This window comes from Balaenoptera borealis, assembly GCF_965194805.1.
Source record: "Balaenoptera borealis genome assembly, chromosome: 10".
NCBI lineage: Eukaryota > Metazoa > Chordata > Mammalia > Artiodactyla > Balaenopteridae > Balaenoptera > Balaenoptera borealis.
The window spans coordinates 30,536,139-30,549,979 of NC_138874.1; positions in this window are offsets into that span (position 1 = coordinate 30,536,139).

Genomic DNA, 13,841 nt, shown 5'->3' on the forward strand with positions numbered 1-13,841 from the left:
AAACTGAAAATCACTCATATTGTAATACATATTGGAATAAATTAATTAATAGTTAAATATTTACATTATGGAATCCTATGCAACAGTGGCAATGCATGATCACAGCAACAGACAACCATATAGGCATATTCACACACAACATAAAATAAAAAAGCCCAATCCAAAAGTGATTTTACTGTGCCATAACATTTATATCAAATACAAAATACAGGTAAAGTTATCTTTTTGTTAGATACCAGAACAATATTAAACCTTAAGGGGAGTCACTAGAATGGGACCAGGGGACCTCTGAGTATCTGGCAATTTTCTGTGTCTTTATCTAGAAGCTATGTTTAGAGTGTATTCAGATGCTGAATTTTCTGAAATTTGTCATTTCCTTACAAACCATGCATGTTTTTCGTTGTTTTTTATACATAACAAAAACTAAAAAAGATAGACCAGGGAAGGTAATTGTATTAGCACTTTAATATCCATGCTTTTCAAGGTGGAAGTGAAAAGTATTAAATACTTGACATTGTGATTACTTCTTAAAAGTAAGGTGAAAATTTGAGGTTAATAAATAAGACATACTTCTTCATATATAATCCTCAAAGAGGAGGGGTAGAAAGGAGTATTATTTTTTTTTTCTTTAATACAGAATCGTTAAGATAGAAAATAATGAAAACAGACTAGGTTTAAAAAAGAGCACACTGGACTTCCCTGGTGGCACAGTGGGTAAGAATTTGCCTGCCAATGCAGGGAACAGGGGTTCCATCCCTGGTCTGGGAAGATCCCACATGCCGCAGAGCAACTAAGCCCGTGTGCCACAAGTACTGAGCCTGTGCTCTAGAGCCTGCAAGCAACAACTATTGAGCCTGCATGACACAACTACTGAAGCCCATGCACCTAGAGCCCATACTCCACAACAAGAGAAACCACCGCAAGGAGAAGCCCGTGCACCACAACGATGAGTAACCCCTGCTTCTCTAGTAACAACTGGAGAAACCCTGTGCAGCAACGAAGACCCAACACAACCAAAACTTTAAAAAATTAAATCTTTTGACTTCTGAGATGACTCACTCACGTGGCTGTAGGTAAGAGGCCTCAGTTCCTTGCCACATGGATCTCTCCTTAGGGCTGCTTGAGTGTCCTCATGACATGGCAGCTGGCTTACCCCAGGATGAGTGATCTAGCAGAAACCAAAGCAGAAGCTGCAATGTCTTTTATAACTTTGGAAGCTGCACTTTGTCATTTCTGCAATTTCTTATTAGTTAAACAGTCAACCCTTTTCAAGTGCGAGGAGCCACACTGGTACATGGAGACTGGGAGATAATTAGGGGATAATTAGGTCCATCTTGGAGGCTGGCTACCAAAGTGGCTGACTAGCCAAAGTCTGAATTTTGTTTTCTTCACTTCTGGAGAGAAAATGGTCAGTGAACCTCATTGGTGGTCTTTGAGATGTACCAAAGCTACCTCTTGCTCTCACCCCCAGCTGTGTGGCTGACAGGGTCTTGGTGCTCCAGCCGGGTGTCAAGCCTGTGCCTCTAAGGTGGGAGAGCCGAGTTCAGGACTTTGGTCTACCAGAGACCTCTGGCACCTTGTAATATCAAATGGCGAAAGCTCTCCCAGAGATATCCGTCTCAACGCTAAGACCCAGCTCCACTCAGAGACCAGCAAGATCCAGTGCTGGACATCCCATGCCAAACAACTAGCAAGACAGGAATGCAGGCCCACCCATTAGCAGAGAGGCTGCCGAAAATCACAATAAGGTCACAGACACCCCAAAACACACCACCAGATGCGGATCTGTCCACCAGAAAGACAAGATCCAGACACACCCACCAGAACACAGGCACCAGTCCCCTCCATCAGAAAGCCTACACAACCCACTGAACCAACCTTAGCCACTGGGGGCAGACACCAAATACAACGGGAACTACGAATCTGCAGCCTCTGAAAAGGAGACCCCAAACACAGTCCCCAAAGCCAAATGAGAAGACACAGAAACACACAGCAGATGAAGGAGCAAGGTAAAAACCCACCAGACCAAACAAATGTGGAGGAAATAGGCAGTCTACCTGAAAAAGAATTCAGAGTAATGATAGTAAAGATGATCCCAAATCTTGGAACTGGAATGGAGAATAGACAAGAAACCTTTAACAAGGACCTAGAAGAACTAAAGAGCAAACAGACAATGATGAACAACACAATAAATGGAATTAAAAATTCTCTAGAAGGAAACAATAGCAGAATAACTGAGGCAGAAGAATGGATAAGTGACCTGGAAGATAAAATAGTGGAAATAACTACTGCAAAGCAAAATAAAGAAAAAAGAATGAAAAGAATTGAGGACAATCTGAGACATCTCTGGGAAAACATTAAATGCACCAACATTCGAATATAGGGGTCCCAGAAGTAGAAGAGAAAAAGAAAGACACTGAGAAAATATTTAAAGAGATTATAGTTGAAAACTTCCCTAATATGGGAAAGGAAATCGTTAATCAAGTCCAGGAAGCGCAGGGAGTCCCATACAAGATAAACCCAAGGAGAAACATGCCAAAACATATATTAGTCAAACTATCAAAAATTAAATACAAAGAAAAAATATTAAAAGCAGCAAGGGAAAAACAACAAATAACATACAAGGGAATCCCCATAAGGTTAACAGCTGAACTTTCAGCAGAAACTCTGCAAGCCAGAAGGGACTGGCAGGACATATTTAAAGTAATGAAAGGGGAACAGCTACAACCAAGATTACTCGACCCACCAAGGATCTCGTTCAGATTCGACAGAGAAATTAAAACCTTTACAGACAAGCAAAAGCTAAGAGAATTCAGCACCACCAAACCCGCTTTACAACAAATGCTAAAGGAACTTCTCTAGGCAGGAAACACAAGAGAAGGAAAAGACCTACACTAAGAAACCCAAAACAATTAAGAAAATGGTAATAAGAACATACATATCAATAATTACCTTAAATGTAAATGGATTAAATGCTCCAACCGAAAGACATAGACTGGCTGAATGGATCCGAAAACACGACCGGTATGTATGTGGTCTACAAGAGACCCACTTCAGACATAGGGACACATACAGATGGAAAGTGAGGGGATGGAATAAGATATCCCATGCAAATGGAAATCAAAAGAAAGCTAGAGTAGCAATTCTCATATCAGACAAAAAAGACTTTAAAATAAAGACTATTACAGGAGACAAAGAAGGACACTACATAATGATCAAGGGATCAATCCAAGAAGAAGATATAACAATTGCATATATTTAGGCACCCAACATAGGAGCACCTCAATACATAAGGCAAATGCTAACAGCCATAAAAGGGGAAATCGACAGTAACACAATCATAGTAGGGGACTTTAGCACCCCTCTTTCACCAATGAACAGATCATCCACAATGAAAATAAATAAGGAAACACAAGCTTTAAATGATACATTAAACAAGATGGACTTAATTGATATTTATAGGACATTTCATCCAAAAACAACAGAAAACACTTTTTCTCAAGTGCTCCTGGAACATTCTCCAGGATAGATCATATCTTGGGTCACAAATCAAGCCTTGGTAAATATAAGAAAATTGAAATCATATCAAGTATCTTTTCCGACCACAATGCTATCAGACTAGATATCAATTACAGGAAAAAAATCTGTAAAAAATAGAAACACATGGACGCTCAACAATACACTACTTAATAACCAAGACACCACTGAAGAAATCAAAGAGGAAATTAAAAAATACCTAGAAACAAATGACAATGAACACATGAAGACCCAAAACCTATGGGATGCAGCAAGAGCAGTTCTAAGAGAGAAGTTTATAGCAATACAATCCTACCTCAAGAAACAAGAAATATCTCAAATAAGCAAGTTAACCTTAAACCTAAAGCAATTAGAGAAAGAAAGAAAAAAAAAAAACAAAGTCAGCAGAGGAAAGACATCATAAAGATCAGACCAGAAATAAATGAAAAAGAAATGAAGGAAACAACAGCAAAGATCAAAAAAAACTAAAAGCTGGTTCTTTGAGAAGATAAACAAAATTGATAAACCATTAGCCAGACTCATCAAGAAAAAAAGGGAGACGACTCAAATCAACAGAATTACAAATGAAAAAGGAGAAGTAACAACTGACACTGCAGACATACAAAGGATCATGAGAGATTACTGCAAGCAACTATATGCCAATAAAATGGACAACCTGGAAGAAATGGACAAATTCTTAGAAAAGCACAACCTTCCAAGACTGAACCAGGAAGAAATAGAAACTACAAACAAACCAATCCCAAGCACTGAACTTGAGACTGTGATTAAAAATCTTCCAACAAACAAAAGCCCAGGACCAGATGGCTTCACAGGCAAATTCTATCAAACATTTAGAGAAGAGTTAACACCTATCCTTCTCAAACTCTTCCAAAATATAGCAGAGGGAGGAACTCTCCCAAACTTATTCTATGAGACCACCATCTCCCTGACACCAAAACCAGACAAAGATGTCACAAAGAAAGAAAACTACAGGTCAATATCACTGATGAACATAGCTGCAAAAATCCACTGCACAATACTAGCCAACAGAATGCAACAGCGCCTTAAAAGGATCATACACCATGATCAAGTGGGGTTTATCTCAGGGATGCAAGGATTCTTCAGTACATGCAAATCAATGTGATACACCATATTAAAAAACTGAAGGATAAAAACCATATGGTCGTCTCAATAGATGCAGAAAATGCTTTCGACAATATTAAACACCCATTTATCATAAAAACCCTCCAGAAAGTAGGCATAGAGGGAACTTTCCTCAACATAATAAAGGCCATATATGACAAACCCACAGCCAGCATCGTTCTCAATGGTGAAAAAGTGAAAACATTTCCACCAAGATCAGGAACAAGACAAGGTTGCCCACTCTCACCACTATTATTCCACACACTTTTGGAATTTTTAGCTACGGCAATCAGAGAAGAAAAAGAAATAAAAGGAATCCAAATCGGAAAAGAAGAAGTTAAGCTCTCACTGTTTGCAGATGACATGATACTATACATAGAGAATCCTAAAGATGCTACCAGAAACCTACTAGAGTTAATCAATGAACTGGTAAGGTTGCAGGATACAAAATTAATGTACAGATATCTCTTTCATTCCTATACACTAAAGATGAAAATTCTGAAAGAAAAATTAGGGAAACACTCCCATTTACCACTGCAACACAAAGAATAAAATACCTAGGAATAAACCTACCTAAGGAGACAAAAGACGTTTACTCAACAAACTATAAGACACAGATGAAAGAAATCAAAGATGACACAAACAGATACAGAGATATACCATGTTCTTGGATTGGAAGAATCAACATTGTGAAAATGACTCTACTACCCAACGCAATCTACAGATTCAATGCAATCCCTATCAAACTACCAATGGAATTTTTCAGAGAACTAGAACAAAAATATTTCACAATTTGTATGGAAACACAAAAGACCCCGAACAGCCAAAGCAATCTTGAGAAGAAAAACAGAGCTGGAGGAATCAGGCTCCCTGACTTCAGACAATACTACAAAGCTACAGTAGTCAAGACAGTATGGTACTGGCACAAAAACAGAAATATAGAGCAATGGAACAGGAGAGAAAGCCCAGACATAAACCCATACACATATGGTCACCTTATTTTTGATAAAGGAGGCAAGAATATACAATGGAGAAATCACAGCCTCTTCAATAAGTGGTGCTGGGAAAACTGGACAGCTACCGGTAAAAGAATGAAATCAGAAGACTCCCTAACACCATACACAAAAATAAACTCAAAATGGATTAAAGACCTCAATGTAAGGCCAGACACTATCAAACTCTTAGAGGAAAACATAGGCAGAACACTCTATGACATCAATCACAGCAAGATCCTTTTTGACCAACCTCCTAGAAAACGGAAATTAAAAAGAAACATAAACAAATGAGACCTAAGGAGACTTAAAAGCTTTTGCACAGCAAAGGAAAACGTAAACAAGACGAAAAGGCCACCCTCAGAATGGGAGAAAATATTTGCCAACGAAGCAGCTGACAAAGGATTAATCTCCAAACTTTACAAGCAGCCCATGCAGCTCAATATCAAAAAAAAAAACAAACAAACAACCCAATCCATAAATGGGCAGAAGACCTAAATAGACATTTCTCCAAAGAAGAGATACAGATTGCCAACAAACACATGAAAGAATGCTCAACATCACTGATCATTAGAGAAATGCAACTCGAAATTACAATGAGGTATCACCACACACAGGTAAGAATGGCCATCATCAAAAAAATCTACAAACAATAAATGCTGCAGAGGTGTGGAAAAAAGGGAACCCTCTTGCACCGTTGGTGGGAGTGTAAATTGATACAGCCACTATCGAGAACGGTATCGAGGTTCCTTAAAAAACTAAAAATAGAACTACCATATGACACAGCAATCCCACTACTGGGCATATACCTGGAGAAAACCATAATTCAAAAAGAGTCATGTTCCACAATGTTCATTGCAGCTCTATTTGCAATAGCCAGGACATGGAAGCAACCTAAGTGTCCATCAACTGATGAATGGGTAAAAAAGATGTTGCACATCTTCAATATAAAATGGAATATTACTCAGCCATAAAAAGAAATGAAATTGAGTTATTTGTAGTGAGATGGATGGACCTAGAGTCTGTCATACAGAGTGAAGTAAGTCAGAAAGAGAAAAACGAATACTGTATGCTAACACATATATGTGGAATCTAAAAAGAAAAGGAAAAGAAACGGTTGGGAAGAACCTAGGGACAGGACAGGAATAAAGACGCAGACATAGAGAATGGACTTGAGGACATGGGGAGGGGGAAGGGTAAGCTGGGACGAAGTGAGAGAGTGGCATGGACTTATATATACTACCAAATGTAAAATAGCTAGCTAGTAGGAAACAGCTGCATAGAAGAGGGAGATCAGCTCAGTGCTTTATGACCACTTAGAGGGGTGGGATAGGGAGGGCGGGAGGGAGACGCAACAGGGAGGAGATATGGGGATATATGGATATGTATAGCTGATTCACTTTGTTCTAAAGCAGAGACTAACACACCATTGTAAAGCAATTATAGTCCAATAAAGATGTTAAAATTAAATAAATAAATGAATAATTTATGCCCCCCCCTCCAAATTAAATCTTTTTTTAAAAATAAATAAATAAAAAAGAGCACTCAATGACATGGAACGCTAAACCTAAGTATTTTCAGTACCATAGTAAATGTAAATGGATTAATATCTCCTATTAAAGTGTAATTTTTTATATTATGTGCAACTAAATTTTTTTCACAATATACAGGTAAAATAAAAGAATTACATTAGAAAGGAGAAAACATTCCATGTATTTAAAAACAATAAAACAATAAGCATATAATATGCATCTTAGATATAAGTAGTCTTTAAGTTCAGAACAATTTGTCATTATTGTAATTAGTATTATTATACCAATTTCTTTAAAACATTTCAATACTTGTTGTATTTGAAAAAATATTTTAATATTTTTTCTTCTCTCTTTTGTGGTCTAATACATGGTAAGTATTTAGCTGCTAACATAACTTAAAAATATATTTTGTTTTTTTACAGCCGAACAAAACTGAATCAAGAAGAAATAGATAACTTGAACATACTGATCACTAAAAGCAAAATAGAGGGCTTCCCTGGTGGCGCGGCGGTTGAGAATCTGCCTGCCAATGCAGGGGACACGGGTTCGAGCCCTGGTCTAGGAAGATCCCACATGCCGCGGAGCAACTGGGCCCGTGAGCCACAACTACTGAGCCTGAGCGTCTGGAGCCCGTGCTCCACAACAAGAGAGGTCACGATAGTGAGAGGTCCACGCACCGTGATGAAGAGTGGCCCCCGCTCACTGCAACTAGAGAAAGCCCTTGCACAGAAACGAAGACCCAACACAGCCAAAATAAATAAATAAATAAATAGAATTTTTTAAAAAATAGAATCTGTAATTTAAAAAAAATCCCTACCAACAGAAGTCCAGGATCAGATGGTTTCACAGGCAAATTCTACCAAATATAAAAAGCAGAACTGACACTGATTCTTCTCAAACTCTTCGAAAAGATTGAAGAGTAAGGAATACTTCCAAAGACATTCTATGAAGCCACTATCACGCTGATATCAAAAACAGATGGGGAGGGGGGACTTCCCTGGTGGCACAGTGGTTAAGAATCTGTCTGCCACTGCAGGGGACATAGGTTCGAGACCTGGTCTGGAAAGATCCCACATGCCATGGAGCAACTAAGCCTGTGTGCCACAACTACTGAGCCTGCGCTCTACAGCCCACGAGCCACAACTACTGAGCCTGATAGCCACAACTGCTGAAGCCCACGCACCTAGAGCCCATGATCTGCAACAAAAGAAGCCACCACAATGAACAGCCTGCACACCACAACGAAGAGTAGTCCCCGCTCACCACAACTAGAGAGAGCCCGAGCACAGCAACGAATGCCCAATGCATCCAAAAATAAAGAAAGAAAGAAATTTACTTAAAAAAAAAACAAATAAAACAGATGGGGACTTTTCTGGTGGTCCAGCAGTTAAGATTTCGCCTTCCATTGCAGGGGGTGCCTGTTCGATCCCTGGTTTTGGAGCTAAGATCCCACATGCCTCACAAACAAGAAACCAAAACATAAAACAGAAGCAATATTGGAACAAATTCAATAAAGACTTTAAAAAAAAAAACACAGAGAAAGACACTACCAAAAAAGAAAACTGCAGGCCAATATCGTTGATAAATATAGATGCAAAAATCCTCAACTGAATATTAGAAAACCGAATCCGACAACACATAAGAGGATCATACACCATGACCAAATTTGATTCACCCCAGTTTCACAAAGCTGTTTCAACATATGCAAATCAATCAACATGATACACCCCATCGACAAAGGAAACACAAGAAACAAACGACCATCTCAGTAGATGGCGAAAAAGCATTTGAAAAGCTTCAACATCCATTCATGGTAAAAACACTTACCAACGTGGGTACAGAGGAAACATATCTCAACATAATAAAAGCTATTTATGACAAACCCACAGCCAATATAATACTCAACGTTCATAAGCTGAAAGCCTTCCCGCTAAAATCTGGAACAAGACAAGGATGCCCACTCTCACCTCTTCTCTTCAACATAGTATTGGAAGTCCTAGCCACAACAATCAGACAAGAAAAAGAAATAAAATCTAACCAAATTGGAAGGGAAGAGGTAAAGTTGTCATTATATGCAGATGACATGATAATATATATAAAGGAAACCCTAAAAATTCCACACAAACACTACTAGAACTGATAAACAAATTCAGCAAAGTAGCAGGATACAAGATTAACATATATAAATTGGTTGCATTTCCTGGTTTTTCTTTCTTTTTTTTTAAATTTATTTTGGCTGCATTGGGTCTTCATTGCTGTGCACGGGCTTTCTCTAGTTGTGGCCAGTGGGGACTAGACTTTCTTGTGGTGCGCAGGCTTCTCATTGCAGTGGCTTCTCTTATTGTGGAGCACGGGCTCTAGGCATGCAGGCTTAAGTAGTTGTGGCACATGGGCTCAGTATTTGTGGCTCACTGGCTCTAGAGTGCAGGCTAAGTAGTTGTGGCACACAGGTTTAGTGGCTCCACGGCATGTGAGATCTTCCTGCATCAGGGCTCAAACCCGTGTCCCCTGTATTGGCAGGCGGATTCTCAACCACGGAGCCACCAGGGAAGTCCCTGGTTGCATTTCTTTACACTAACAATGAAATATCAGAAAGGAAATGTAAACAAGCAATCCTTTTATTAATGGCATCAAAAAAATAAAATGCTTAGGAATAAACCTCACCAAGGAGGTGAAAGACTTATATACTGAGAACTACAAAACATTAGTAAAGGAAGCTGAAGATGATTCAAAGAAATGGAAAGACATCCCACGCTCTTGGATGGGAGGAATTCATACTGTTAAAATGGCTATACTACCCAAAGCAATCTACAGATTTAATGTGATCCCTATCAAATTACCCATGACATTTTCCCCAGAACTAGAACAAATAATCCTAAAATGTATCTGGAACCATAAAAAGTCAGAAATGTGAACACAATCCCCAGGAAAAAGAACAAAGCAGGAGGCATAACCCTCCTAAACTTCAGAAAATACTACAAAGTTACAGTAATCAAAGCCGCATTGTATTGGCACAGAAAGAGATACCTGGATCAATGGAATAGAATAGAGAGCTAAGAAATAAACCCTCACACCTATGGTCAATTAATCTTTGACAAAGGAGGCAAGAATATACAATGGGGAAAAGACAGTCTCTTCAGCAAGTGGTGTTTTGAAAGTTGGAGAGCCGTATGCAAATCAGTGAAGTCAGAACATACCCTCACACCATACACAAAAATAAACTCAAAACGGCTTATATGCTTAAATATAAGATAGGACACCTTATATCTCCTAGAAGAGAACATAAGCAAAACATTCTCTGACATAAGTCATACCAAAATTTTCCTAGGTAGTTCTCCCTAGGCAGTACAAATACAGTAAGTCACCTACATACGAACCTTCAAGTTGCAAACTTTCAAAGATGCAAACGTCCATTCGCGTGTCCAATCATGTAAGTTAGTTCACGTGTCTGGCATACATTGTCACGTGCGTGCTTCCTCTATATGTGGTTGTGCTTTTGTGTACTTTGCAGTACTGTATAGAGTACAGTAGTACAGTACCTTTATTTCAAGCCCAAGATGTCTGGAAGCAAGCGTAAAAGCAGAGGTGATGTAGCTGGTACTGTTAAGAAGCGCCAAGCGATAATGACGGAAACAAAAGTGAAAGTAATTGAGAAAGTGGAGCGAGGCAAAAAGATGTTAGACATCGCTCATTCTTATAATATGAATCATTCAATCATTGGCACGAATCTAAAGAACAAGGACAAGATCATGGAACATGTGAAGTCTGCTGTGCCGACGATGTTGACACAATATCCAAGAAGCATGGAAAAGTGATGGAGGAGATGGAGAAACTTCTCAGTGTGCGGATGCAGGATCAACATCAGCGCTGAGTCCTTCTCAACTTAACGCTGATTCAAGAGAAAGCTAAAAGCCTTTATGAAGACTTGAAGAAGAAACATGGCAAAGAATCAGAGGGCACATCTTTTAATGCCAGCCATGGCTGGTTTCATCGGTTCAAGGCTAGAGCCAGCCTTCACAATGTAAAAGTAAGTGGAGAGACAGCAAGTGCAGATAGGATAGCTGTCCAGGAACTTCCAGAAACACTTTGAGAAATTATTGATGATGGTGTGTATTTACCCAACCAGGTTTTTAATGTGGATGAGACACAACTGTACTGGAAGAGGATGCCAGACCGAAGTTACGTCAGTAAGGAGGAAAAGTTGATGCCGGGCTGTAAAGCAGCAAAGGATAGGCTAACTGTTGTTTGGTGGCAATGCTTCCAGTGAATTGAAGCTGAAACCTCTCTTAGTTTATCATTCACAGAACCCAAGAACCCTTAAAAACATAGCCAAGGGCTCTCTTCCTGTTGTGTGGAAGCGTAACCCCAAATCCCGGATTACACAGGCCACGTTCCAAGACTGGTTTTGCCACCACTTTATCCCAGATGTAGAGAAATATTGCTTGGAGAAGGACGTTCCAGCAAAACATTCTTTTGCTGCTCGACTATGCTCTGGGCCACCCCCCATTCATGGATGACTTTCATCCCAACGTCAAAGTACTGCATCTGTCACCAAATACTACATTGCTCATCCAACCTATGGACCAGGGCGTTATAGCGACTTTCAAGAAATATTATTTATGTCACACTTTTTGTCAGGCAGTAAAGGTAAGTGACAAATCAGGAACAACCTAGGGACAGCTTTGGGAGGACTATAACATCTACAAGACCATAAAAAACATTGACTTTGCATGGTGTGAGGGTATGGCGGTCACGATGAATGGGGTTTGGAAGAACCTTTGCCCACAGTTTGTTCATGATTTTTGTGGATTTGAGAAGGTAGATCAGAAGTCCGAAGAGGTCTTCAGCAACGTAGTGACCCTCAGCGAGAAGCTGGAGCTAGATCTGCAAGAGGACGATTTCGCTGAACTCCTTGCTGTGCAACATGAGGAGCTTACTGATGGAATTGGAGGCCCAGAGAAAGGATGAAGAGGGACAGGAGGAAGAAAAAGTAACTGAAGAACTGAAGAGATTCACGACACAGAAAATGGCAAGGGAATCTTCGTTATTTGAGGAAGCACTGTTAGTTTTTGAGGCACAGGACCCGAACCTAGAATGGGACCCAAAGGTGGCAGCAGCCATTCAGATTGCAATCCAGTGTTACCTTGTCATCTATGATGAGAAAAAAAGAGCTACTACCCAGACATCAATGGATCATTCTTTCAAGAGGGTAGATAGAATTAAATCCAGCAAGGAACCAGAACCTTTGCCATCAACGGCAGGTATGAGTGAAATTGCAGCTTGCCCTCTGTCTCCTACTGTTGATAATCCTTCACCCCTACCATCTCCCACCTCCCCTCCCTCCTCCAATCAGTAACTCTGCTCGCCTGTTCCCTCGATGCCAGCCCGAGTATCCTAGCTGTTGTACTGTAATACTGTACTTTTCAAGTTACTGTACTGTAAGATTAAAAATGCTTTCTTTGTTTTTGTGCTTGTTTTTTATGTATTGTTTGCGTGAAAAGTATTATAAACCTATTACGGTACAATACCATACAGCCGACTGTGTAAGTTGGGTACCTAGGCGAACTTTGTTGGACTTACAAACAAATTGAACTTACAAACGCACTCTTGGAACAGAACTTGTTCATATGTAGGGGACTTACTGTAAAAGCAAAAAAGAAACAGGAACTAATCAAACTTATAAGCTTTTGCACAGCAAAGGAAACCATAATCAAAATGAAAATACAACCTATGGACTGGGAGAAAATATTAGCAAATGATGAGACTGACAAGGGCTTAATTTCCAAACTATACAAACAGCTCATACAACTCAATAACAAAATAACAAATAACTCAATGGAAAAATGGGTAGAAGACCTAAATAAACATTTCTCCAAAGAAGACATACAGAGAGCCAATAGGCACATGAAAAGGTGCTCATCATCACTAATTATTAGGTAAATGCAAATCCAAATTACAATGAGGTATCACTTCACACTGATCAGAATGGCCATCATTAAAAAGAAAATCTACAATTAACAAATGCTGGAGGGGGTATGGAGAAAAGGGAACCCTTCTACACTGTCGGTGGCCATGTAAGTTGGTGCAGCCACTATGGAAAACAGTATGGAGGTTCCTCAAAAAAACTATAAAGAGAGTTGCCATATGATCTAGCAATCCCACTTGTGGACATATATCTAGACAAAGCTATAATTCAAAAAGATACATGAAACCCTATGTTCATAGCAGCACTATTTATAACAGCCAAGACATGGAAACAACCTAAATGTTCATTGAAAAATGAGTGTATAAAGAAGGTGTGGTATACGTATACAAAAGATATTACTCAGACATAAAAAAGAATGATATAATGCCATTTGCAGCAACATGGATGGACCTAGAGATAATGATACTAAGTGAAGTAAGTCAGAGAGAGAAAGACAAATACCATATAATATCACTTATATGTGGAATCGAAAACAGGACACAAATGAGCATGCCAGCGAAACAGAAACAAACACACAGATATAGAAAAGAGAGTTGTGGTTGCCAAGGAGAGAGTGAAGGAAAGATTGGGAGTTTTGGAATAGCAGAAGCAAACTATTCTACATAGGATGGACAACCCACCAAGACCTACTGTATAGCACAGGAAACTATATTCAATACCCTGTGATAAACC